We start from the raw sequence: 26,416 nt of genomic DNA, 5'->3' as shown, positions 1-26,416 counted from the left end.
TAGATTATGTCTTACATATGATACATGCATGAATTTCTACCAAAAAAAGAAGCAATACATATGAACAGACACCCAAACACAGGCAGGGTAGGGTATAAAAACACACACTTAATATTCAAAACAAAATAAATGGAACCTGTTATATTCTATATTGACTTAAGAATTACGAATGAAAAAGGTTACTATCGAAGAGAACTTACGATGATTGAACAATTGATTCCACATCATTGGTTCTACCCCTTTCTTCTTTGAGTGAAGTGCTGAGAACAAGTTGTGTAAAACTGGTGGTAGTGTCCAAGAAATAGAGGGCACTTGACATAAGGCAGCAACAGACAAACATGGCAATTGGCCCGAAGATCCAAAGAAACATAGGAATGGAGAGGTAAAAAGATCGCAACCCGAGGGACCAACAGTAACTCCCTCGATTCAAAGTTATCGAAACATAATTAAGGTAATCTGTTTTGTCCGTCCATAATAGCAGGGTAGCCAAGAAGCTAGTATGAGCAGAGTATCTAGTGGCCAGCACATTGCAGATAAATCCGATGAGAAAACACAGTAAAACGCAGAAGTACTTGATTGAAGAGAGAGGGAGAGAGGAAAGTATTTATGTTGAAGTGCTTTCGGACGAATACGCTGATCACCGAAGAAAGAGTGATTGCTGCTGTCGCCAAAAGGGAAGATGCCATTATGTTGTTGCGCAATGTTTGTACCATCATGTTGATAAGGTTGTTAGTAGTCATAAGCCGTCCTACCTACAAAGTACAAGCCGTTCTATAAGCCGTCCTACCTACAAAGTATAAGCCGTCCTATAAGCCGTCCTACCCACAAAGTATAAGCCGTCCTATAAGCCGTCCTACCTACAAAGTATAAGCCGTCCTACCTACACACTTGTATCCCTTAATTTAGGGTGATTTGATCTTGAAGTCATGTATATAAATCCTTGTAACCTTGTAGAGAAAGATAATGAGAATCCAAAAGTTTACATGGTATTGAGCCTCTGATCCTCCTTTTTTTTTCATGGCTTCCGCAACTTCATCTTCCACCTTTTCAATCCCCAATATCTCTACCCTCGTTTCCGTTAAGCTTTCTGAAACCAACTATCTTCCTTGGGAAAGTCAGGTTAAGCCTTTTCTGATTGGCCAAAATCTTTGGCGTTTTGTTGATGGAACTCACCCCTGTCCTCCTTTCTTTATCACCACCCCAGCGTCTGCTGCCTCCCCCACTGCTTCTGTTGATTCTGATGTTACTTCTACGGTGGTTCCTCCTATGGTCACTACGACTCCTAATCCCGATTACCTTGTGTGGTACCAGACTGATCAGACACTTGTGAGCCTGCTATGTGCTACGCTTACTGAGCCCGTTCTTTCTTTGACTGTTGGGCTGTCCACTTCTCGTGAGATATGGGAGCATCTTCGTCAGAATTTTTCTCAACAATCCCTTGCTAATTCTACCCATAATCGGTTTCAGTTGCTTTCTCTTCAGAAGGGGAACCAAACAATTGCAGAATACTTGGGTCTAGCCAAGCATTTGGCAGATCAATTGGCCTCCATTGGTCAACCTGTTCAGAATGATGATTTGGTTACGTATGTGCTTAACGGCTTGGGGCCTGAATATGAAATGCTTGTCTTGGCCCTGACCAATTTTCCACCTCTGCCATCCTTTAATGATCTGCGTACCCGTCTCCTAGTCTTTGAGTCCAAGCACGCCATGAAACAGGTTGCTGCATCATCCCATTCTGCTTTCTATTCTGCCCGTCATACGGTTGGTGGTTCGTCTAATGGACGCGGTGGTCACTCTTCTTCTCGCCCCAATGGTGCTTCTGGTGGCAATCGGTTTCCCCGTACCCCTAGTGGTGGCCGATCGAATCAACATGGAGGTGTTGGGCGATATGGTCAACGTGGTGCTGTACAACAACACCTTGGTATTCTTGGACCTGCTTCTGTCAATCGTGGTCCTCAGTGTTGGGCCTGCAACCAATTTGGCCACATTGCTGCATTGTGTCCTCAAGCTACTCGTTCAAATGATGATATCTCTCGTGCCTTTGCTGGTATGCATCTTGCTTCTCCCTCTGATCCAACATGGTATCCCGATACTGGGGCTACTCATCATATGACGAGTGATGCTCGAACAATGACTTCGGCTACTGGGTATGGTTCTCATGACAAGGTGGTTGTTGGTAGTGGTGAGGCCCTCCCTATTGCGCACACTGGTAATATTTCATTTGAGTCTGGGTCGTTTATTTTTCGATTATCCCAAGTTTTACATGTTCCAGCAATTAAAAAGAATTTATTGTCGGTTGCTAAGTTTACACGTGATAATCTTGTTAGTTTAACGTTCTTTCCTTGGGGTTTTGTCATCCGTGATTTAAAAACCGGTGTTGTTCTTTTTCAGGGCCCATGTGAGGATGGCCTCTATCCCATTAAGCTTGGTCTTGCCTCTAGGAATTGGTCAGCTCCCAAACGTGCTTTTGTTTCCGTTTTAGCGTCGTCATCACTTTGGCATCGTCGTCTTGGGCATCCATCTCATCAAGTTCTTAGTGTATTAGCCTCTAGTGATGTATTAGGCTCGTCTTTTTCAGTTTCAAATAAAAATTTTTGTAATCATTGTGCGTTGGCTAAATCCCATCGTCTGTCATTTCATCCTTCTGAACATTATGCTAAGTCTCATTTTGAATTAATTCATTCTGATGTTTGGATGTCTCCTATTTTGTCAGTCTCCGGTTTTCGTTATTATGTCTTGTTTACCGATGACTACACACGGTATACATGGATTTATCCCATGCGTAATAAGTCAGAGGTTTTTACTCACTTTAATACTTTTCTCACTCTTATTTATAATCAATTTTCGACCATGGTTAAAATCTTCCAAAGTGATGGGGGTAAGGAGTATGATAATTTATCGTTTCGGACCTTGTGTGCGCAAAAAGGGATTCACCACAGATTTTCTTGTCCGCATACCCCGCAGCAAAACGGCCTTGCTGAACGCAAACACCGTCATATTTCTGAAATGGGACGCACATTGTTACTTGCTGCCAATCTTCCTCCTAAATTTTGGGCTGAGGCACTTTGCACCGCTGTTTATGTTTTGAATCGGTTACCCTCTCATGTTCTTAAGTGGGCCTCTCCATTCCAAATGCTATTTGGACGGTCTCCAGATTATATGGCTTTCCGAACTTTTGGTTGTGCTTGCTTTCCGTATCTTGGTGATTATATGACTAATAAACTACAACCTAGATCTTTGGCTTGTGTTTTTCTTGGCTACAGTGACCAATACAAGGGTTATCGATGTCTTCACCCTCCGACTGGCCGAGTATATCTCTCTCGTCATGTTATTTTTAATGAGAACTCCTATCCTTATGGTGCTCTTTCTGCTTCTTCCACGATGCCACCATCAGACTTTGCATTTGTGCCAATTATTCATGCACCTTACTTGCTGCCCTCTGAGACGCAAACTCTGCCTACACCGCCATCTACTAGTTCTCTGCAACCACCTGTTGCTCCTCTCTCTGCAGCAGCTGCTTCAGATTCTGGTACTGGACAAGGTGTTGTGCCTCCCTCTGGTCCTGGCGTCACAGCTCCACCTGCATCTGGTAGCTTACTCCCGTCAGCTAGCGAGCCATCTCAAGCTATTGTTACTGCCCCAGTTCCATATATTGGACCTCAAACTCGCTCCAAATCGGGTATCTTTAAACCCAAAGCTCGGTCTTACTTTGCATCGCGCCATCCCATTCCTCACGCCTTCATTGCTTTGGTTGGGGAAGATTCTGAACCTACATGTTACAGCCAAGCATCTAGGTCCCCTGAATGGAGACAGGCGATGTCAGATGAATTCAATGCTTTATTAAAACAACGTACGTGGTTTTTAGTTCCTCCGGTTCTTCGTGCCAACATCGTCGGTTGTAAATGGGTGTTTAAGTTGAAACAGAATTCGGATGGCTCGATTGAACGTCATAAGGCGCGTCTTGTCGCCAAGGGGTTTCACCAACAAGCCGGTGTTGATTATTCAGAAACTTTTAGTCCCGTGGTTAAACCTACGACGATTTGCACAGTTTTGAGTTTAACAGTGCACTTTGGGTGGCCTCTTCATCAACTTGATGTGAAGAATGCTTTTCTTCATGGCTCTCTTATGGAGGAGGTTTATATGCAGCAGCCGCCAGGTTTCGTTGATCCCACTCGCCCTAATTATGTGTGTAAATTGCACAAGGCACTCTATGGTCTTAAACAAGCACCACGTGCTTGGTTTCAACACCTCAGTGCTTTCCTTGTCCATTCTGGCTTTGTTCAAAGTAGGGCGGATAGCTCCATGGTCACTTTTCATCAGGGTTCTACAATTTTGATTTTTCTTCTCTATGTTGATGACATAGTGTTGACGGGTAATGCTTCTTCTCTACTTCAAACCTTTATTGCAGTTTTGGGTAAGGAGTTTGAACTTAAAGACCTTGGGCGTTTACACTATTTCTTGGGTGTCGAAGTCTCCCATCTATCTTCTGGCCTCCGGTTGACACAAAACAAATATACTCTTGATATTTTGAAACGTAGTAATATGCTTGAGTGTAAACCATGCCCTACTCCAGTTGCTGCCAAGACTTCTTTATCTGCTACCTCAGGTTCACCTCTTCCAGATGCATCCCTTTATAGACAAATTGTGGGCTCACTTCAGTATCTCACGTTAACGCGTCCTGACATCTCCTTTGCGGTGCAAACTATTGCTCAATTTATGGGACGTCCTACCACTGACCATATGGATGCTGTTAAACGTATCTTGCGATATCTTAAAGGGACTTTGGGCATGGGAATTACGTTCACACCCTCTGCTCAACCATTTCAGCTTGCTGCCTATTCGGATGCGGATTGGGCGGGGTGTCCAGACACCCGCCGTTCTACAACTGGTTTTTGTGTTTACTTGGGGAATAATTTAATTTCTTGGTGTGCCAAGAAGCAACGGACAGTGTCTCGCTCTAGTGCTGAAGCGGAGTATAGGGCTCTTGCCTTTGCTTGTGCCGATACCATTTGGATCCTCAGTTTACTACATGAACTACGGGTGCCTGTTCGTCTTCCTGTTTTGATGCATTGTGACAACTTAAGTGCAACGTACATGGCTGCTAACCCCGTGTTTCATGCTCGCACTAAGCATATTGCCCTTGACTATCATTTCGTTCGTGAACGAGTTGCTTCTGGTACTCATCGAGTTCAGTTTCTGCCTTCCACATTGCAACTTGCAGATGTCTTTACGAAGGGGCTGTTTACGGCGCGTTTTCGATCTCTGTGTTCAAACTTTGTCTCCTCCCCGGAGTCAAGTTTGCGGGGGGATGTTGATAAGGTTGTTAGTAGTCATAAGCCGTCCTACCTACAAAGTACAAGCCGTTCTATAAGCCGTCCTACCTACAAAGTACAAGCCGTTCTATAAGCCGTCCTACCTACAAAGTATAAGCCGTCCTATAAGCCGTCCTACCCACAAAGTATAAGCCGTCCTATAAGCCGTCCTACCTACAAAGTATAAGCCGTCCTACCTACACACTTGTATCCCTTAATTTAGGGTGATTTGATCTTGAAGTCATGTATATAAATCCTTGTAACCTTGTAGAGAAAGATAATGAGAATCCAAAAGTTTACACATCAAAACTCCATTCTTGGAGGGGTCCTGAAATTCATGGACTCAACTTCTTAACGTTTGGCAATACAAATCAAAACACCGTTTGGCAATACAAATAAAAGCCCAGTTTGGAAATGCACTTCTACTCGTAAGCGATATTACTGGTAAAACATTTACTGAAAGTGCATCAAAATTTTTAGTATGATCCAAATTCTTCTTGAACTTATAAGCAGTATTCTAAAATCGGCTTAGGAGGTGTTTAGGCGCTAGGCAGTGGGGTTCTGTGGCGATATTTTGACAAAACGGTTACTAAAATAGGGCAGAACTAAGCGGCACGCTAGGCAGTTCCAAGTTTTTTTTAATTAACTAATTAAGTTAAAGTGGGGCCTACTCAAAGGGATTTGCTAAATTAATTCAATTGTGATAACCGTTCTTATATTTGTAATTTGTTAGTTTGCTTACTGAGCTTATTGGCTTTTATTGTATTTTATATTTATTTATTCCCAATACAAGCATTGTTTTTCTTAAATATAAATAAGCACTTATCTTAAATCCGCCTAGATCGTCCAAGCACTAGACCCCAACTCGCCGTCCGACTTTAACACCTAGCGTTGTTTAGTTACTTGCTTCCAAGTGATTTTAACTTTTTTGTACTAAACATTCTTAGAAGCTCATCTAAAACCACTTAGTCATTCTAAAAGCATTTATATTTCGCTTTTAGCTATTTTAAAAGTGCTTCTAAACAGAAGACATATAATAAAGAGAGTGATGCTAGGGAGACTAAAATTATAGACAAAATTTTATAAAATAAAATGAAATTTTTTTTATAAAATAAATGACATGAAAATTGATGATTGGATTATTATTAAGTGTTAATAAACGTGCTCATTGTTATTGATGATATGTCATTTAGTTGCAAACTTGTCTACAAATCTAGTCTCCCTAGCATTACTCTAATAAAGAGGAGGAATTAAAACATATAGAGAAAAAATGTTTGATAAAGAAACACATGAACTTCCTAGTTTACCAAAAACAAAAAAACAAAAAACAAAAAAACAAAAAAAAAGAAACACAAGAACTTCTAAGTGCATTTCCAACCCAGAAGATCTTTTAACTTTTTTCACCAACCATTGTTAGGAGATCCTGTGAGCTTAATCATTCAAAAAGCACTTTTAATTCTCTTTTAGCCTTTTAGAGCTTTTAAACAGAAGACATAAATAGAGAGAGAGAGAGAGAGAGAGAGAGAGAGAGTAACAGTCATCATGGAGAAGATTCATTGCTTGCGAGCCACAGCATTGAGGCCAATGACAGTTCGTGAGGGATTGCATAACACTGTGATGAGTAACCATGGTATATTCCCAGCACAGAGAGTCCCGCCGGCACCAGATAGTAGTCCAAGCTTAGGCTACCCAATCCCATATCCCTCCTCTGTCTTCGGTCTTGAGAAACTGAAAACAATCCAAAAACAACCTGGAAAGTAGCTAAGTCAACATTGGCCAGCAATAATTTGTCCGGTCGGGATTGGATCTGTTGTCGATATAATTAATATATCTATTATGCCAGATTCTGACAAAACTAAAGAACAAATGGATCAAAACAAAAGACAAGTGGCACATTGTGTATCCTAGTTGATAAAAAAATTGGGTAATGCTAGGGAGACTATATTTAGAGATTAAATTTGCAAAATAAATAATATGTCACCAATATAAATAAGCACGTTAATTAACTCTTAAGTAATAAATCAATCATAAACTTTATATCCTCTAATTTTCAAAATTTAGTTTCTACCTTTACCCAAAAAACTAACATTGGAAACTGCATATGATTTCGGGGTTCATCCAGTGCATTCTACAATTGTTTTATTTAGTCAGTGAATAAAGCAAGACAATATTCTAAAATACTTTGACAAGATTTGTAATACTGGGAAAATTACAATATTATTTATTTAAGAATTTAAACTTGAGTGGAATGACTTAATGACATGTAAATTATCTAATTATTAATTGTGTTTTAGAAAGGTGAGATTTCACCCTAAAAAATAAACTACATTCAGATCTGCATGCATGACAAATATTTAACTAGCGTAATGTATTCCTACATTAAAAAAAAAAAAATGAAAAATTCATTATTCCGCTGAAATTTTTTAAAATACTTGAGACCAGATTAAATCAAATCCCCCAAACAATTTATATAACAAATGATCCCATAACCTCCAACAATTATTAATAGTTAACTACACATCCAATTACACATAATAATATAATATAAAAAGGATCCATCTATTAAGTGTATAATCACCCTACAAATATTATATGGTGAAGTGCCGATTTAGTTTCTGAACTATCACCTTAGTGAGAATTAGGTTTCTAAATTATTTTTCAGTAAAATAAGTCCATAAATTCTTTAAAAATGGCTAATTTTATCCCTACTATTATATTGAAAGTTATTTTATCCAATTTTTCGTCAACTTAAGTCACTTGAAATACTTTAGAGAGTATAATACCATCATTTTCTCGACTATAAGCCCTTAACATTTCATATAAGTTGCAAATCTAACGTTTAATTTACCCTATGAAGTTAACTTACACTATTTCTTATGAAAAGTACCAATTTACCCTCCAAAATTAACTGCATACACTATTTCTTTATGAAAAACTACAAATCTACCCTCCAATGTGTATCACATGCAAATAACGTGACTTAAATTGATGGAAAATTGAATATAGTAGCTTTGATTATATTATTAGGGATGTAATTGGCATATTTTTATAATTCAATGATTGGTTTTTCTGGAAAAATAGTTTAGGGACCTAATTTTCATTGGGGTGATAATTTAGGGACTAAATGAGCTGTTCACCCAATATTAAAAGAACTTATTTGGAGGTGTTTTAAAATGATTGAAAATGTTTTTGGTAAAAATATTTTTGAAACCAATCTTTCTTAAAATTCTAAATGGATCCCAAAAAAATACTTAAAGTGTTTCCTGCAATTAAAAAAGCACTTGAACTCAAAATGAATTTCACAAAAATGGTTTCAATCATCTTAAAAACACTTTCCAAACAAACTAAATTTCTAATAAATCATAACAGTGCAAAAACTAAAATGAAGGTAATTTTCGAGACCTTATCACGACGATTATCCAACTGATTCCTCGGATGGAGTTCGTGTGAAGATGTCTGGTAAAGCTGGTGGTTGTGTCCAAGAAAAACAGAACAAATGACCTTATGCAGCAGCACACGAACATGGGGATGGGACCAAATATCCAGAGGAAGAGAGGGAACGAGAGGTAGAATGCTCGCAATCCAAGGGACCAAAAATGGCTTCCGTGATTCAAGCTCCGCGCAACGTGCTCGAGGTAATCCTTGTGGCCTTTCCATGTGGGCACAGTAGCTAAGAAGCTAAAATGTGCGTAGTATCTAATAGACTGCACGTTCAAGAGAAAGACAACGAGAAAGCAAAGCAAGATGGAAAAGTACTTGACAGAAGAGAGAAGCTGAATCAGCGGACTCCTGTTCCCGTAAACTAATCTTGATGCTGTGTTGCCGGAGTTTGTCGTGCTGCTGACGAATACGCCGATGAGAGAACTGAGTGATGGCTGTTGTTGCTAAAAGGGTAAATAGACTTTTACGGGGTAATTTTTCACTGTATTACTTCATTGAAATATATACATATACAATCCTTGTTCCATAAGGAAACAAATAAAGGACACAAACAATATCCTACCTAATAAAGGACTCCTATTATTTACAATATTTTACATTCCTTTTTTTCCCTAAATACTGACTCACGTTTTACATTCCCTCTCAAGTTGGTGCATAGATATCACACATGCCCAACTTGACAAGTGAGTCATCAAACTTTCGACTACACACAACATGAGTAAGGATATCTGTAAGTTGCTCCTCTGAGTTCACAAACAATATTGACACAATCTTCTTCTCGAGCTTCTCTTTAATAAAATGTCGATCAACCTCCACATGTTTTGTCCTATCATATTGCACCGGATAATCAGCTATATCTCTTGCAGACTTGTTATCACAATATAATTTCATGGTCTCCTTTGGCTTAAACCCAAGACCCCAAAGAAATTTTCAAAGCCAAAGAACCTCACAAATGCCATGAGCCATGCCCCTATACTCGACCTCAGTTGAGGATCGTGATACTACCTTCTGTTTCTTACTTCGCCATGTAACCAAATTTCCTCCTACAAATGTAAAATACCCAGAAGTAGATCGCCTATCACTTAAATTACCTGCCCAATCAGCATATGTGAATCATTCAATCTTCAAATGCCCGTGCTTCTCATACAAAACTCCTCTTCCCGGTGCAGACTTTAAATACGGTAGGATACGCATAATAGTAGCCATATGATCTACTCTTGGTGAATGCATAAACTGACTCACTACACTCACATCAAAGGCGATATCCAGACGTGTATGAGCCAAATAAATTAGTCTTCCTACAAGTCTCTGATATCTACCTTTATCAACTGATTTCGGATTCGGATCCAAACATAAATGATGTTTTTCAACAATTGGAGTGTCTACCGGCTTACACCCTAACATACCAGTTGCTTTTAATAAATGCAAGACATACTTACGTTGAGACAAGAAGATAGCTTTAGAAGAGCAAGCAACTTCAACCCTAAGAAAGTACTTCAAATCCCCTAGGTTCTTCATTTCGAACTCAGCTGCAAGATTTTCCTACAACTTCAAAATCTCATCAAAATCATCCCCGGTTATAACCATGTCATCTACATGGATGATTAAGGTTGTCACTTTATTTTGTCTCCGTTTGACAAATAACGTGTGATCAGAATGACTCTGACAATACCCATTCTTTTTCATAACCTAAGTAAACCTATCAAACCATGCACGTGAGGCGATTGCTTAAGTGCATAGAGTGACTTACGCAACCGACATACTTTGGTATTCCCACCAGCACTATACCTGAGAGGAAAATCTATATATACTTCTTCCTCTAAATTCCCATTGAGAAAAGCATTCTTCACATCGAACCATTTTAATGGCCAATCCATATTTGCAGCTAAAGAAATCAGAACACGTACCTTATTCATCTTGGCAACTAGAGAGAACGTTTCATGGTAATCTACACCATATGCCTGGGTGTATCCTTTAGCTACCAACCTTGCTTTGTACCTGTCTATCGATCCATCAGCGTTGTATTTAACTTTAAACACCCACCAACATCCAACTGTCTTTTTGCCTTTGGGTAAAACGGTCACCTTCCATGTATTATTTTTCTTTAACACCAACATTTCCTCATCCATTGCTTTTGCCCACTTTGGATCCTTTAGAGTTTCCTTCACACAGGTTGGTACTCGAACTGACTCCATATTGTCCACTAAAGTTCGGCACTCCGGTGCAATACCATTGCATGAGACATAGTTGGCTATTAGATACTTCACCTTCCCTTCCGGAGAAAACCTGTCAGGTGGACACCTCGATTTTGTCTCGGTGGTAACTTATATGCACTTACATTATTATTTGGATTAGTTACATAATCATCCACAATACTTACCTCAGATATATTCAAAGAAGACGTATTGGGTAGCATTGGGGAACTAGAGAGAGGGGGCATATCAACAGATTCAGCAAATGTCTGCCGTGACTGTTCAGATGCTACTTTGGCAAGCTCAAGCTCATGAGCCCTATTGTCCTCGGCAGAAACCAACTGAAAACCCTCACTTGCTTCGGCAGAAGCCAGCCAAAGGTCTAAGTTCTTCTTGGCACTTACTTCTCTATTGGAAGGTTTTGTCTCGGCAATGATGTCTCCCTTAGGTCCAACCACACCAGATCACCAATAGTGCTCTCCCCCTAGTGATTTGAAGACAAATGTACTGGAGCGTAAAAATACTCTGATTCAGAGAATGTCACACCCATGGTGACATACATATGTCGGGTCTCAGGGTGATAACATTTATATCCTTTTTGGTGAGACAAGATTGAAGGAAGATTTGTGAAAAACATGTTCATTTAAGCAACATCAATAGCATGCAATTAACAATTAAAGGCGGAACCATGCTTGTATGCACTTAAAAACAAAACATTTACCCATGAAATTCAAAGCCTAGTAGATAGGTGAACCAAGACTCAACTCAAAACAAAGTGAGTTGAGAAATCAATACCTTTGTAGATTCCTCTTTGCATAAGCAAAGGCTAATCACCCAAAGAGAGGGCCTTCATTCCTTGCATCTTAGATCCATGGATTTGGATGGATGAAAAGGTTTCTCCAAGTTCCCAAAATTGAGAACCTCTAATGATTCATCACCAAGGCATAATGAAGAAGAAATAAGTGACCTTGGAGGAGTTTGATTGCTAGATGATCCCTCCAAGGTTGGCCGAAATTTTTAGAGAGAAAGGAGAGCTTGTGTTCTCATCCTTTCCCCCAAAAATAACCCTTAGTAAATTTTAGGCTATAAAGTCCTTTATATAGTCCCTTCAAATAAGTGACCTAATGGACCAAAAGCCCTATTCTTTTACCATGGCCGGCCTATAGGGTTTATTGGGCTTTCAAGCCCTTTGTTTATTCAAGTTGTCATACAACTTGAGTTAATGGGCTTGACATTCAAATCCCATTGGGCCTTGCGGCCCAAAACTAACCCGAGGTCTTTAACGAACTTATTCGTTTGATTAATTAACATATTAATTAATCATAGCCTTAGATAAATAATTAAACCATTTAATTATTCTTACTCATCTCCGTTGTTTCTTCAAACTCTACCTTACTCGGTGAACGATCCATTAGGTTCCTTTTAGCGAGGCAGTGGGCGATTAAAACTCTTTCTAATCGATTGTGAATTGAAACTTACTTTCAATTCTCCCGTTAGTGATAATACACTTTTAGGGCTTCCACAAACCATGGTTGACGCCTAGCAGCATGTCATGGTTACCCAAGCTAATCAGAAGAGGTGGAGAACCTATTCAGTTTTAGGATTACAAATGCAATACGGTCTTTCTCTAATACAATACTCTTGACCACATTGTTTGGTTTGATAGTTTATTCATGTCTACTATCCAATGTGAGTCTTGTGCTTATATGATTACCGTGAATGTGATTTGGAACACATTCCTAAATCTCATTCATACTTTGGCCAAAGATTCTCAATCATATCATAGAGTATTCTCCCTCAAACAGTTTGAAGGTTAGAGATCCCTTGTTGCGCATTCACTTGCCTCCATGGCTAAGTGGCTTAACCCCAACGATGCCATGGACACCCTCCTGATGGAGTGACTTTGACATAATCAAAGATTAAGGACCTAACCACAAGACAACTGTGATGCCTCAAGTCAAAAGACTAATTTGCATTATCCCAACCATGAGTTCTCATGTGACATGAATATGAGAACTCCTCGTTGATCGTGTTCAGTGAACTCATTCTCTATTGAGCACCTACGTACTTGTCTTGATGTCACACACACCAATGACTCGAGACTAGTCACTCTCCCTGAGAGAAGACATAGCACGTACTGATCTTAACGGACTGTCAATGCCCAATTGACAATCCTATGATCAGGAACGTTTAGGATGTGTCAACGAAAGAATGGTCTCATGAATCTAACTTCTTTAGATCGCATTCTTCCAATCACATATTCCTTGGACTTATCGTTTAAGCATATAACATTTATATGAGACGGCTCAAACAATAATCTTTGCCCTTTACATTAAACTAGATTAGTTTAACATGTGAAATGTCCATAAAGTATCATCATATGATTGGTTTTAGGGCACATTTCCAACAATCTCCCACTTGCACTAGAGCCAATCAGCTTAATCATCAGTGATGATACCTCTTCTGTAGTCATTTCATAAATGGCTGAGTAGTAGGCCTAGACAATGGATATCTATATGTTATCCATAGAAGCAACCTTGAGAATAACGACGTCACCATTATACATGATTCTCAATCATGTGGTTCAGTCTCTCATTTGAGTTCGGACCTTGATGAGACCTTGATTCCCTGGCTTGAGCTATCGCCCCATTAGTGTCATACACTTTCTGGTTGGAACCGAATGGAGAGTTCATGAATGAACTTTCCCATCCAAACAACAATGTTGTAAGCTTTTATATGGCAATATATTTTGCATACATGATGGAAAACATTAAAGTCATTTACTTTTAACGTTTCCACCCAAATATCTCTTTAGTCATAATAAAGAGATATCTCATTATCACTTCATTCATAATGAAGAAATATTCTATGATGGATTAGATTCATAATCTAATACATTTACGCTTCCATAACGTTACTCTAATTCTTCCTCATTCTTGAGGAATCCATCCTTAGTATTTCTTAAATACCTAAGGATTCACTTGACAGTTGCCATGGTTCTGATCCTGGGCTTGCACTGATATCATCTTGTACCGTTCTAGGTACAACTTATATCAATGTTTTCATACAATATGAAATACATAAATCACCTTTCTGCGTATGCATAAAGGATTCTATTTACGCATTATTTCTTTGGGAGTCAAAGGGTACATTCCCTTTGAGAAGAACAACTTCCTAGTCTCACTAGAATTGTCATTCTAATTGAAGTTTATCATCATATGAGAAACTTCCTAGCATCTCTTGTCTATTTTAGGGATTGATATAATCCAATTATATCTTGAAATCTATCATTATAGATTTCCATCCCATGTATATAGACTATGTCTCCCATATACATTCTATCATTATAGAATGTTTAAAGTCATAACTTTAACGATGAAGAATTCCTTTTATTTTCAAAATTAATATATATCATGTATATATATTCAAATTTAGGAATATGATCAACTCCCACTAATCTTTTGTAAACCTAGTAAACAAAAGATTCATTTACATCTTTATGAGAAATCAAACAATTGATCTTTTCTCATAAGACGCTTATAGCTCCCACTAGCTTGCTAAGATCCATGATGGATGGATCTCTACAACTAACCTGTCTTGTGATTTATAGTTTTAGACATATATTATCAAGACTATCTTAATAATGGTTTCGGAAACCCATATTATGTCCAAACATTAAATCACCATTTAGTTGTAGCTAGCAATCTTCGAATTAATTGAAACCAAGACTACGTCAAAGATGGTTTCTTCAAAGTCAACCATTCTTTGAGTGTAGTCACCTTAAGCTACCAATTAGCTGTGAAGGTTTCATTATTTCGGGTCAAATGGTACTTTACCATTTCCTTGAGTATATATCGTATATACACTCAATGTAGTCATAAGGATTTTCATTCTTTATTTCTTTCGAATTAAGAGGTGCAACTCTATGACATAGTCATAAAGTTCAAACCATTCAACTGAGACGGTTTATAAATCCTTCTGGACTACCTTGGAGCTTGTGGTATAGGAACTAGGTTGTCTTAGAAGTATATATCATATATATATGGGTAATTGATAATGTCCAACGAACTAAATCTTATTCATGTTCGTTCTTCTCCTAATGGAGAAATACATTATCTTATGATGCTATTTTCCTTGATATCTTTCAAGGAAACTCATCTAAAGTGTTACTTTTCCTTGGATCAAATCTAAGGAGGTAAATTCTTTAGACGTCTTACTCATCAACTTACATTTCTTGAATTCTTTGAAACCTTTTGCAAAGTATTCGGACTTGTGTTTATTCAAAGTAAACTATAGTCCAACCGAGAGCGATCTTCGGTGAATGTCATACAACATGAGTAGTATTATGTTGTGGACAAGTGCCACTAACATCTAAGTGAATTAACCTCAACAACTTTGTGATTCTTTCTTCTTTCCAAAAGAATAAAGATTCGAACATTTCGCCTCTATACAATTTTAACAAGAAGGTATTGGATCCGGATCTAACGATCCATAGCATCCATCTATGACCAACTCGTAACTTATGTTTTAGAGGTATCACAACTCAGTTGGGATTAGTCACTACCTTGCAACCTTTTGGGTTTTAAGCATCATCGTATTCTAAACAGTTAAACTACCACATCATCTCTACTATAGAGACAACCAATTAAATTACAATAATCTAATTATTGATTAATAAAGAACAATGTTTTGTCAAACAAAACATTCATCCATCTCTACTATAGTGACGGATTTAAGTTCCTTAAAATTGGAATGTAAAGACAATCTTTAGTATTTTCCAATTTCTTTGGTAGTTCACATGAGGAAGTAAGTACAATCCGCTTTCGCAGAGATCTATATTCGATTCACGTTTGGAATGTGAAGTACTTTCTCTTCTCTCATTTATCTTCTACTTCTTATTAGCCACACTTTTACAACGATTGTAAAACATAGTTGCTAATACAGAATCATGTATTCAAGTAGAAGAACCAACTGTTTTGAATTGTTCAAGAACATTTTACAACACCTTCGAAAGGTGTGTTCTTGACACTTGCAAGACATTTCTTGCAAATACCCCTTCCATTGTCCATCCTTTCATAAAGAAAGTTTGTTCCCTTGGAGTTATTTTGCCTTCTTCATTTGACTTCCCTTTTGATTACAATAGTCATGGTCCCTAAACTCCCACTATCTCTCTTGAAACTCATTTCAAATGTGTTATACACATCAAACGATTTGGAGAGCGTCCGGTTATTGTTCACTATATAGTTTACAATAAACTTAGTGAACCATTAGGATAGGGACACTAAGGTGAAGTCCTTGCCTAGTTTCCGTCTCGTTAAGCGGTTTAACACTTCAACACTCAATGATTCAAAATCATCATAAGTCCATATAAATGGACTATTTTTGTCAACCAACCATTATGTTCTAAACATAATAACAAACTTTCAAGAGTTGTTCAAGGCAACTCTCATTTCTTCATACAACAATTTGTAAGTGAAGAATCATGGCACATAAAGTGTCCATGCCCTTGTGCTTACTTCTCAAGTTCCTTGTTTGTGTAACAAAGAGACAAGCACTAAAGTTTGTGTTGATTAAGGGTTGTTCAAAGCAACTCTTATTTCTTCATACAACAATTTGTATTTGAAGAATTATGACATTAAAAGTGTTGTCCTTCTCATGTTAGACTTATATAACATATTCTTCCAATGATACATTATCAATAGGAAGATTGTGAGGATGAGACTACTTAGTTACATCTACAAGCCATTAAAGACAATCTATTGGGATTGTAGAACTAAGTCCGGAAATTAAAGCATTCGGCTTTTCTTTGTCAAGTTTTGGATAGCGTTTGCAAATATATTGGTAAACAAATACATAACGAATATAAATTGATTGATTTTAAGCCATTTGATTCGGGTCTTTAAATCAAATAGCACCACCCACTATTTTTGGCAAATTCCATATCCCTCATCGGAATTCGAGAGTTTTGTTGAACTCTTAGCAGGGTATGGGAGACTCACCATTACCAAGCCCACCTCAGAATTATATCATGTTGGTTAGCAAAAATAATGATGAGAGAATAACACTTTAGTCATTTACAACTCTTGTAATTACCCATCTAGTTTGGCCTCTACAGAATGAATGCCTCAGAATTATATCATGTTGGCACCATTGCACTTAGTTAAGTTATTCCCACCATGCTTAGTTTATGTAGAGGTTCAAGCACAACCTCAGAATTATATCATGTTGGTCATACTCGTTGTCTACACTCACCTCATCATATGTTTATGGACTCCTCCTGGATGTAAGCACATACTTTGTACTTCCCCATTATAGGGTGAAGCCGGTGCATGAGTCACAAACGATTGGAGCCCACCACGGTGGAAGGCCTACGAAGAGATATTCAAAGCATCTCTCGCTTATCAACTTAATATTGATTTGGTTGAGGGTTTTTAGGTCTCATCGCATATAAACATACATTTTAATCCAATTAAAACATTTTGGTCCTATTACAACTATTGGTCCATATGATTGATTTAGTAGTATATAATACTCCCACTATGCTTTTAAAACGGTTTTTAAAGCAAGACTATATGGTACTACTAACATAAGATTTGCATTCATTGATGGACTATATAGTTGCCTTAGGGCCTTAGGATGACTATGAACCTTTGATTCGATTCAACACGAGCCTAGTGTTGAATCTCGGTCTGGGATGGTGATTGATTTTAGTTACGCGTTTAATCACATTAAGGCGTGTTGTCTTATTGGGCGTTGGACCCAACTACTCCAACTTCATGCATATCGAATAAAACAAGAAAGGAGTACTTCAAAGTAAATAAGAGCTTATGCTCTTTTACAACAATTGATCAAATCAAATTACTTTAAAGTAAAGAAGAGCTTATGCTCTTTTACAACAATTGATCATATCAAATTACAACCAAAATTTAATCTACACATTCCCATGGTTCAAACAAATTTGAAACGGCCTTTCACATAGCTCAATTATCGTAGGCTAAGGTTCATAATCACCCTTTCTTTAATTAATTAACGCTTTAACTAATTCAACATGAATGCAACATTTTCATTTGGTTTTTGTATCCATAGAATTGATTTAAATGGAGCTAAATGAAATGAAAATCCAATTCTCATTTAAAGAGACAAAACAATTTTGTTCTCTACCTAATTTGGGCCAAAATGCTATGACCTCAACTTTTGGGCCATTTTGCAAAACTTAAACTTTTGGGATCACTTTGTAAAAACACAAAAGTCCACTACTTCATGTAATTACAATTAGAACCCAAAAATTTCCACAAAAGCTAAAACTTCATTAAAGGAGCAAAACAATTTGTCCTTTTAGTGATTTTGGACCTTTACGTAAAAACGTAAACTTTTGGGTCAAAGTACAAATACACAAAAGTATCAAAACTTTATGTAATTGCATGAAAGCCCCACAAAGACCCTAATTGAGTAGGGTGGCCGGCCATTGAACAAAGTATTAAAAAAAATTTTCAAAGTTTTTGTAAGTGGGATGTGTGAAATGGAATAAATCATTACACACCAACCCACTAAAATTTCTTTAATTTTTCAAAATAAATATCTAATATATTTAAACATAAGAAATATTTCAAAACAAAAACTTTATGAAATAAATCAAAACTTTGAATCAAAACACCAAACCTTTTGTTCTTGGCAAGAACATATCAAGAACAATGAAGAACATTCATGAAAACCCATAAGAGCTCCATGAACATTCTTCATCCAAAAACATACCAAAACCACTCAAACTTAAGGGAAATAACATATAACCATACTAGGGTAGATAGGGGTTCCAAAAGTCACTTTAAAACACTTTTAACAAGTCAAACAAGAACCCAAAAATCCACCCTTTGGATTTGGCCGAATTTCCCCAAAAACATGGCACCAAATTTTAGCTCCAAAATTCATGCTCATATGAACTACATCTACAACATTTGAGATGGCAAATTTTCTAACAAAATTTACATTCAAAGAAGCAAGAATAAAGCTTGTAACAATTACAACATTCAAATCACAAACTATGAACTACAAAACCCAAAAGGATTCACCAACTACTAGACTTAGGCTCTTGATACCACTTGAAGGAAGATTTGTGAAAAACATGTTCATTTAAGCAACATCAATAGCATGCAATTAACAATTAAAGGCGGAGCCATGCTTGTATGCACTTAAAAACAAAACATTTACCCATGAAATTCAAAGCCTAGTAGATAGGTGAACCAAGACTCAACTCAAAACAAAGTGAGTTGAGAAATCAATACCTTTGTAGATTCCTCTTTGCATAAGCAAAGGCTAATCACCCAAAGAGAGGGCCTTCATTCCTTGCATCTTAGATCCATGGATTTGGATGGATGAAAAGGTTTCTCCAAGTTCCCAAAATTGAGAACCTCTAATGATTCATCACCAAGGCATAATGAAGAAGAAATGAGTGACCTTGGAGGAGTTTGATTGCTAGATGATCCCTCCAAGGTTGGCCGAAATTTTTAGAGAGAAAGGAGAGCTTGTGTTCTCATCCTTTCCCCCAAAAATAACCCTTAGTAAATTTTAGGCTATAAAGTCCTTTATATAGTCCCTTCAAATAAGTGACCTAATGGACCAAAAGCCCTATTCTTTTACCATGGCCGGCCTATAGGGTTTATTGGGCTTTCAAGCCCTTTGTTTATTCAAGTTGTCATACAACTTGAGTTAATGGGCTTGACATTCAAATCCCATTGGGCCTTGCGGCCCAAAACTAACCCGAGGTCTTTAACGAACTTATTCGTTTGATTAATTAACATATTAATTAATCATAGCCTTAGATAAATAATTAAACCATTTAATTATTCTTACTCATCTCCGTTGTTTCTTCAAACTCTACCTTACTCGGTGAACGATCCATTAGGTTCCTTTTAGCGAGGCAGTGGGCGATTAAAACTCTTTCTAATCGATTGTGAATTGAAACTTACTTTCAATTCTCCCGTTAGTGATAATACACTTTTAGGGCTTCCACAAACCATGGTTGACGCCTAGCAGCATGTCATGGTTACCCAAGCTAATCAGAAGAGGTGGAGAACCTATTCAGTTTTAGGATTACAAATGCAATACGGTCTTTCTCTAATACAATACTCTTGACCACATTGTTTGGTTTGATAGTTTATTCATGTCTACTATCCAATGTGAGTCTTGTGCTTATATGATTACCGTGAATGTGATTTGGAACACATTCCTAAATCTCATTCATACTTTGGCCAAAGATTCTCAATCATATCATAGAGTATTCTCCCTCAAACAGTTTGAAGGTTAGAGATCCCTTGTTGCGCATTCACTTGCCTCCATGGCTAAGTGGCTTAACCCCAACGATGCCATGGACACCCTCCTGATGGAGTGACTTTGACATAATCAAAGATTAAGGACCTAACCACAAGACAACTGTGATGCCTCAAGTCAAAAGACTAATTTGCATTATCCCAACCATGAGTTCTCATGTGACATGAATATGAGAACTCCTCGTTGATCGTGTTCAGTGAACTCATTCTCTATTGAGCACCTACGTACTTGTCTTGATGTCACACACACCAATGACTCGAGACTAGTCACTCTCCCTGAGAGAAGACATAGCACGTACTGATCTTAACGGACTGTCAATGCCCAATTGACAATCCTATGATCAGGAACGTTTAGGATGTGTCAACGAAAGAATGGTCTCATGAATCTAACTTCTTTAGATCGCATTCTTCCAATCACATATTCCTTGGACTTATCGTTTAAGCATATAACATTTATATGAGACGGCTCAAACAATAATCTTTGCCCTTTACATTAAACTAGATTAGTTTAACATGTGAAATGTCCATAAAGTATCATCATATGATTGGTTTTAGGGCACATTTCCAACAAAGATACCCACAAACACACACTATACAACATACGGATCCAACTTAGTGCGATGAATTTTCTGAATGTGCACATAAGCCACACACCCAAATACTCGAGGAGTGAGAATATTAGTAGACACCACTAGAGCATGTTGAGTGAAGACTTGGAGAGGTGTTCGAAATTTGACAACCCGAGATGGTATACAGTTAATCACATATACTGCTTAAGTGACAGCTTCAGGCCAACACACCTTAAGAACAGAGGGTCCAAGAAGTAGAGTACGTGTTGTTTCTAAGATATGGCGATTTTTCCTCTCAACAACCCTATTTTGTTGCCGGTATGAGGACAGGTCGTTTCATGGAGAATGCCTCGATCACGAAGAAACTCCGACAATGTAAAATTATATACTCACCACCATTATCGGAACGTAGAACTTTAATCACAGACGAATATTGTGCCTGAATCATCTGAGAGAAAGATCTAAATACCAAACCAGCATCACTTTTATTTTTCAACACATATAGCCAAGTCATACGAGTGCAATCATCAACAAACATAATAAACCATTTAATGCCAGAAGAAGTAACAACTGGAGAATGCCTCTAAACATCAGAGTGCACAAGTTCAAACGGTAAAGATCTTTTATTCATACTAGGAGGAAACGAAGCACGATGGCTTTTAGCAAGAATACATACTTCACAATTTAGGTCTAATTCATTTACTCTACTAAATAGACTAGGCAGGCAACATATGCCGTAAATACCCAAAAGATGCATGTCCTAACCAACGATGCAATAACCATACTTCTTGTAAATTACTAGAACGAGACGCTCAAACTGCATTAGCTCTACCAGGAACGACATCATCCACATAGTACAACCCCTCTCTCTTAGTGCCACGCTCAATTATCTCATTGGTCTGAATATCAAAAGGACAGATACATTAGAACAGCAAAATCCAATTGTTCAGTAACTTGTGGTATTGATAATAAATTATGGGATAAAGAGGGAACAAGCAAGCAACGATGTAAAGGGAGAGATGGGGTGAGATGCACAGTGCCCGCGCCACACACTGGTGCAAAGGTACCATTGGCAGTTGCTATGCTTTTCCTGTGAGATGTTGTCATGTATTAAAACATATTTTTATCATATGTCATATGATCCATTGCACCAGAGTCCAAAATCCAACCTGTATGTTGCTCAGTTTCAGAGGCTAAAAGAACATGTCCTATAGTACTTGTGTTGGATGACGAGTCGCTCTGAGTAGTACGAGTTAACAAAGTTTGACTAGGATCACTAGAGCTAGCCTCGGCCTCATTGGTTGTTCGTGTAGCAGTGGCAAAGAAGGCATAGCCTCCACCGGTTCCTTCTGTTCCACGTTTCTTGGCATGCAACCTTTTCTTCAATTCTGGAAACCACTCAGGCACCATGTGCTTAGCAAAACATGTATCTTCAGTATGATGGGTCTAACCACAGAAAGTACACTTCAAATCATCTTTATTTTCTCGGGTAAATGGACGAGAATTTAAAGATTGATTAGAAGAATGATTAAGACCCCCGGGGGGAGGGGGTGATAAGCTCTTATTTATATAAATTTTACATCAAATTCACTTGTCTTTTCTTAGTTAGTTCCTTATATTTTTGAGTTATTTACTTTTTTTTTTTTGTGTTTTGTAGGATTTGTCAATCAAAGAAAAGAAAAATAGCACAAGTGGGATTTTAAGTAACAAATTCGTCAAAAACTGCCTGTGCAGGTTATCTGACTTTGGAAGCAAGTTGCGAACAGCTCAGAATGAATTAGAGAATGAGCCTTATATGCTTGGAAAGCTACGGATGTCTATTTTCTGGAGCATTTCATGGATTGGTAATATCGTTTTTCTAGAAGAAGTTATGGCTGTTTTAACACTAAAAGGTTCCCAAGAGGCTTAGCAGTTTGTAACTGACAAAAAAACATTGAAAGCAATAAATCCAATAAAACTAGCAGCCAAAACTGATGCAACCAAGAACAAGCCAGCTGACACCTATTCAAATATCAGAGGAAATGGAAAATTAAGTGGGAGTAATGGGCATAATGGCTACCTAAAGAGTTACAGTTGTTTTACCATTTCCTTTCACTTATTGTCATCACTAAATGGCTGTTAGTGGGGTGAGTTATGGGGAAAAAAATTGTGGCAGCAAGCAAGAATAAAAAGGTTGCAGGTTGAAGCGGCAAAGAAAGAAGAAAAAGATAGAAAAAAAAAGGAAAGGAAGGAAAAAAGGTAAGGCTGCTGTGTTGGGGAAGGAAGGAAAGGAAGGAGGATATCTTGGCATTCTCTTCTTTTGGTTTTATCTTCTCAAACCCATGTCTTTCTTTTGGTTTTATTTAAGGATTATGTGCAACTAAATTTTTAGTAGTTAGGGGCTGTTTTGAAGCCCTGAATATGATTGCACGTTTGTTATGACATTTCGTTTGAATTACTTTAATGAATGGATGAAAATTGGTTCACTACTTGTCTCATTGATGAATTCTTTATGTGTTTTCTACGGATGCATACTTAGTAAGCATATATAGGATTCTAATGCTATGAATATATGTGTGCCTGCCCTTGTCGAATGAGGACCTACATATGTTCTAGAGTAGTACTTGTTAATTGCGATTAACATGTGAACCAATTTCTAGGATAAGTAAGACAACACTAGTACTTACGATGCCTTGTGATGACTCAAACTCTTTTCATTCTTAATTATTTGTACTTGTTAAATCTATGAACACACCATTCTAGATTACATGTTAGGGACTAAGTTAAGTTGAAAATGTCATTCTCTTAACATACTACATAAGAAAGAGTAATAGGTTGAGTTCTAACATTGAGCCAACTTGAGCATCTTCATCCGGAAATAAAAGGAATTTGTAAACATAACATGTTTGCATGCTTATTTGGTGGTGGATAGCAATTCCCCTAACTCGTTTTTCTTAATTTGCGAACTACTTAAAATCTGTTATTGTCCTATTTTTGTTTGATTTAATTTAAATAGCAAATCAACTCCAAAAATCCCAAAAATTTGTATGAGTGTAGCTCTGTGTGTCTAGTATATGCATATAAAATTTAGTAGACTTTAGATAAGTGTAAGTCAGTCTAATAATTATTTTTCGATGGCTGATCAGTACGGACAGCAGCCCAGTTTTTGTGACACTTTAAGTAGTTAGATAAAACAATCTTTTGCGGGAAAGACCCTTATTTTCATACGCTACAATTGACAAATCTTAGTGTTAATAAGGAAAATCAATAGGACATTTGTGTGCTACTTTGTGGTGTGCTTTTAACCCTATCAAGGGGTTGCAGGTGGCCGAGAGACCATGGCCACGAACGGAAGCCCTCCTTGGTTGTTCTCCCACCCATCATAGTGGTATGTCATTGTGCTTCATGCCTAACAACAGAAAACACCTCATCGACAGATGGTAAGGGTTGAGTACATAAAATATCACTATATACTTTATCAAAGATGTCATCCAAACCCGCCAAAAAAGCATACACACAATCGATTTGAATCTCTTCTCGAAGTATCTTGAGATATGTAGCACATTCCATCTTGATTGGCCTCTGTTGATATAACTCTTGCCAAATGGACTTAAGGTCAGCGTAATACACACCAACCGGCTGGCCCTCTTGATGAAGTCTTTGAGAAATATCTGAACCATCATAATAGGTCTGAGCCACCTCTTCCCAAACTTCTTTAGTTGTACGCAGGTGAATAAAAAATCTCATGATAGCAGGTTCCATGGAATTGATCAGCCACCCCTTCACTATTACATTCCCTGTCTTCCATGTCTCATACTCAACATTATCCTCAGCAGGTTCCTTAGTACTCCCTGTCACGAAGCCCTTTCTACCACGTCTTGCAATGTGCATCTCCAATACCTTGGACCAAAGAGGATAATTTGATCCATTCAACTTCACGGTGTTCGGTACAACAAACGCATTGATCTGAATGACAACAGGATTCAATATCGGATTGTTGGTTGGTGTGCGGGAACCACCTTCCAACTTCAAGGTTGAATTGTCCCCCATATTCACCATCTTGACTTACAGAGAAGAAGAAAAAACACAGCACCCACAGTTGTGCAATAAAAACCTCACAGCAGCAGCAAGACAATGCGCTGCAATAAAGAAACTCACGGCAGCAACAAGAAAACGTGCTGCAATCCCAAGATACACGGCCTGACTGATTTCTGCAACAAACAGCGCAGGAACAAGTCGACCGAACACAGCAGCAGAAAAAAATATTGTTTTATAATTTCTAGGGTTAAGGCAACTTGACTCTGATGCCAAACAAAATTTTATGGGGTAATTGTTCACTGTATTACTTCATTGAAATATACACACACACATACAATTCTTGTTCCATAAGAAAACAAATAAAGGACACAAACAATGTCCTACCTAATAAAGGACTCCTAATATTTACAATATTTTACATTCCTTTTTTTCCCTAAATACCGAGTCACGTTTTACAGGATAGAAGCCATTATGTTGTTGCGGATTGTTTGAACAGCCAAAACACCATTCTTCAAGGGGTTCTGATCAAATTAGAATTGGGAGAGGAGTTAAGCTTTTATCCATCAAAGACAACAGGACTAAATTCTGCAAGAAATAGAAGATACAGAAACTTAGTATCTCATCTAGCTTGAAACACCTTCGGGGGCTCGTTTGGTTTCTTGGATTGGGTTGGATAACTCAATATATTCAAGTTATTATGTTGCAGAAAAAAATGAAGAAAGTTTGTCCACTTGAAGGTAGAAACTAGATTCTCGTTCCGTCGTGTCTAATATTTTCTAATCTCCGCAGGATGAAAATTCGTTCTCCTCTATCTTCAGAATACCTTGACGTTTATGCTGTTATACAATTCAAGCCAATCTTAGCCACCAAAATTCCCTAAATATCCGAACTTGAAGGAGAAACTTTCCCTATGGATTGAAGTATGCCATGAGCAAAGCAGACCTCTTTTCTTACAAGAAAAGGAGTCAATGTTAGAATCTCAATCCGCTAGTGATTTTCACACTCCCAGTTTCTCCTTTAGCACTCATGTACTAGTTTTCGTCTGTCAATTCAAGAGAGGATCGCAGAAGGAGAAAAATGGTGTGCGAAAATGTAAAATCATATCATGTTATTCTTAATCGTAAAATCCCAAAAACCCAACAGGGGAATTGAATCCTAGAGAGAAGAGAGAGAGATGGGGAAGTGACTTGCAGACATCACGGACAAGATCCATTGGTGGCGAGACCGAGCAGGTCGACGACAGTTCGAATAGGATGGCGGAGGATGGTCATCATCAGCCGTACGTGGTATGCACCCAGCACCGGCAGACCCAGCGGCACCAGCACAAAGTCCACCTGCTTCTCTTCCATCTCTCTCTCTCTAAAAATCAATATCAAGTTTAACGGATGTGTGGAAGAGTCAGAGCGCAATAGAGTTTTGACAACATTGTGCGGATCAAAATTATAATTTTCACATGCCAATCACGTCGATCCAAGTTTATGGCACCGCCGCATGCGACACCTTTTTCTCTCAAATGTCTCTATTGTCGCTTATTGATTTGAATCATTACATTTTTTTTGTTC

The 26,416-nt window shown here is 37.9% G+C and overlaps 1 pseudogene; it reads right to left on the bottom strand.

The window, feature by feature from the left end:
* Window positions 1-196: 196 nt before the first annotated feature.
* On the bottom strand, window positions 197-26,203 carry LOC137712424 (uncharacterized; annotated as a pseudogene).
* Window positions 26,204-26,416: the final 213 nt, after the last annotated feature.

This window comes from Pyrus communis, chromosome 14 (genome assembly GCF_041283825.1).
Source record: "Pyrus communis isolate YQ-2024b chromosome 14, ASM4128382v1, whole genome shotgun sequence".
Lineage (NCBI taxonomy): Eukaryota > Viridiplantae > Streptophyta > Magnoliopsida > Rosales > Rosaceae > Pyrus > Pyrus communis.
The sequence above is the reverse complement of the archived record's forward strand: the minus strand, read 5'-3'. Positions and strand labels throughout refer to the sequence as shown.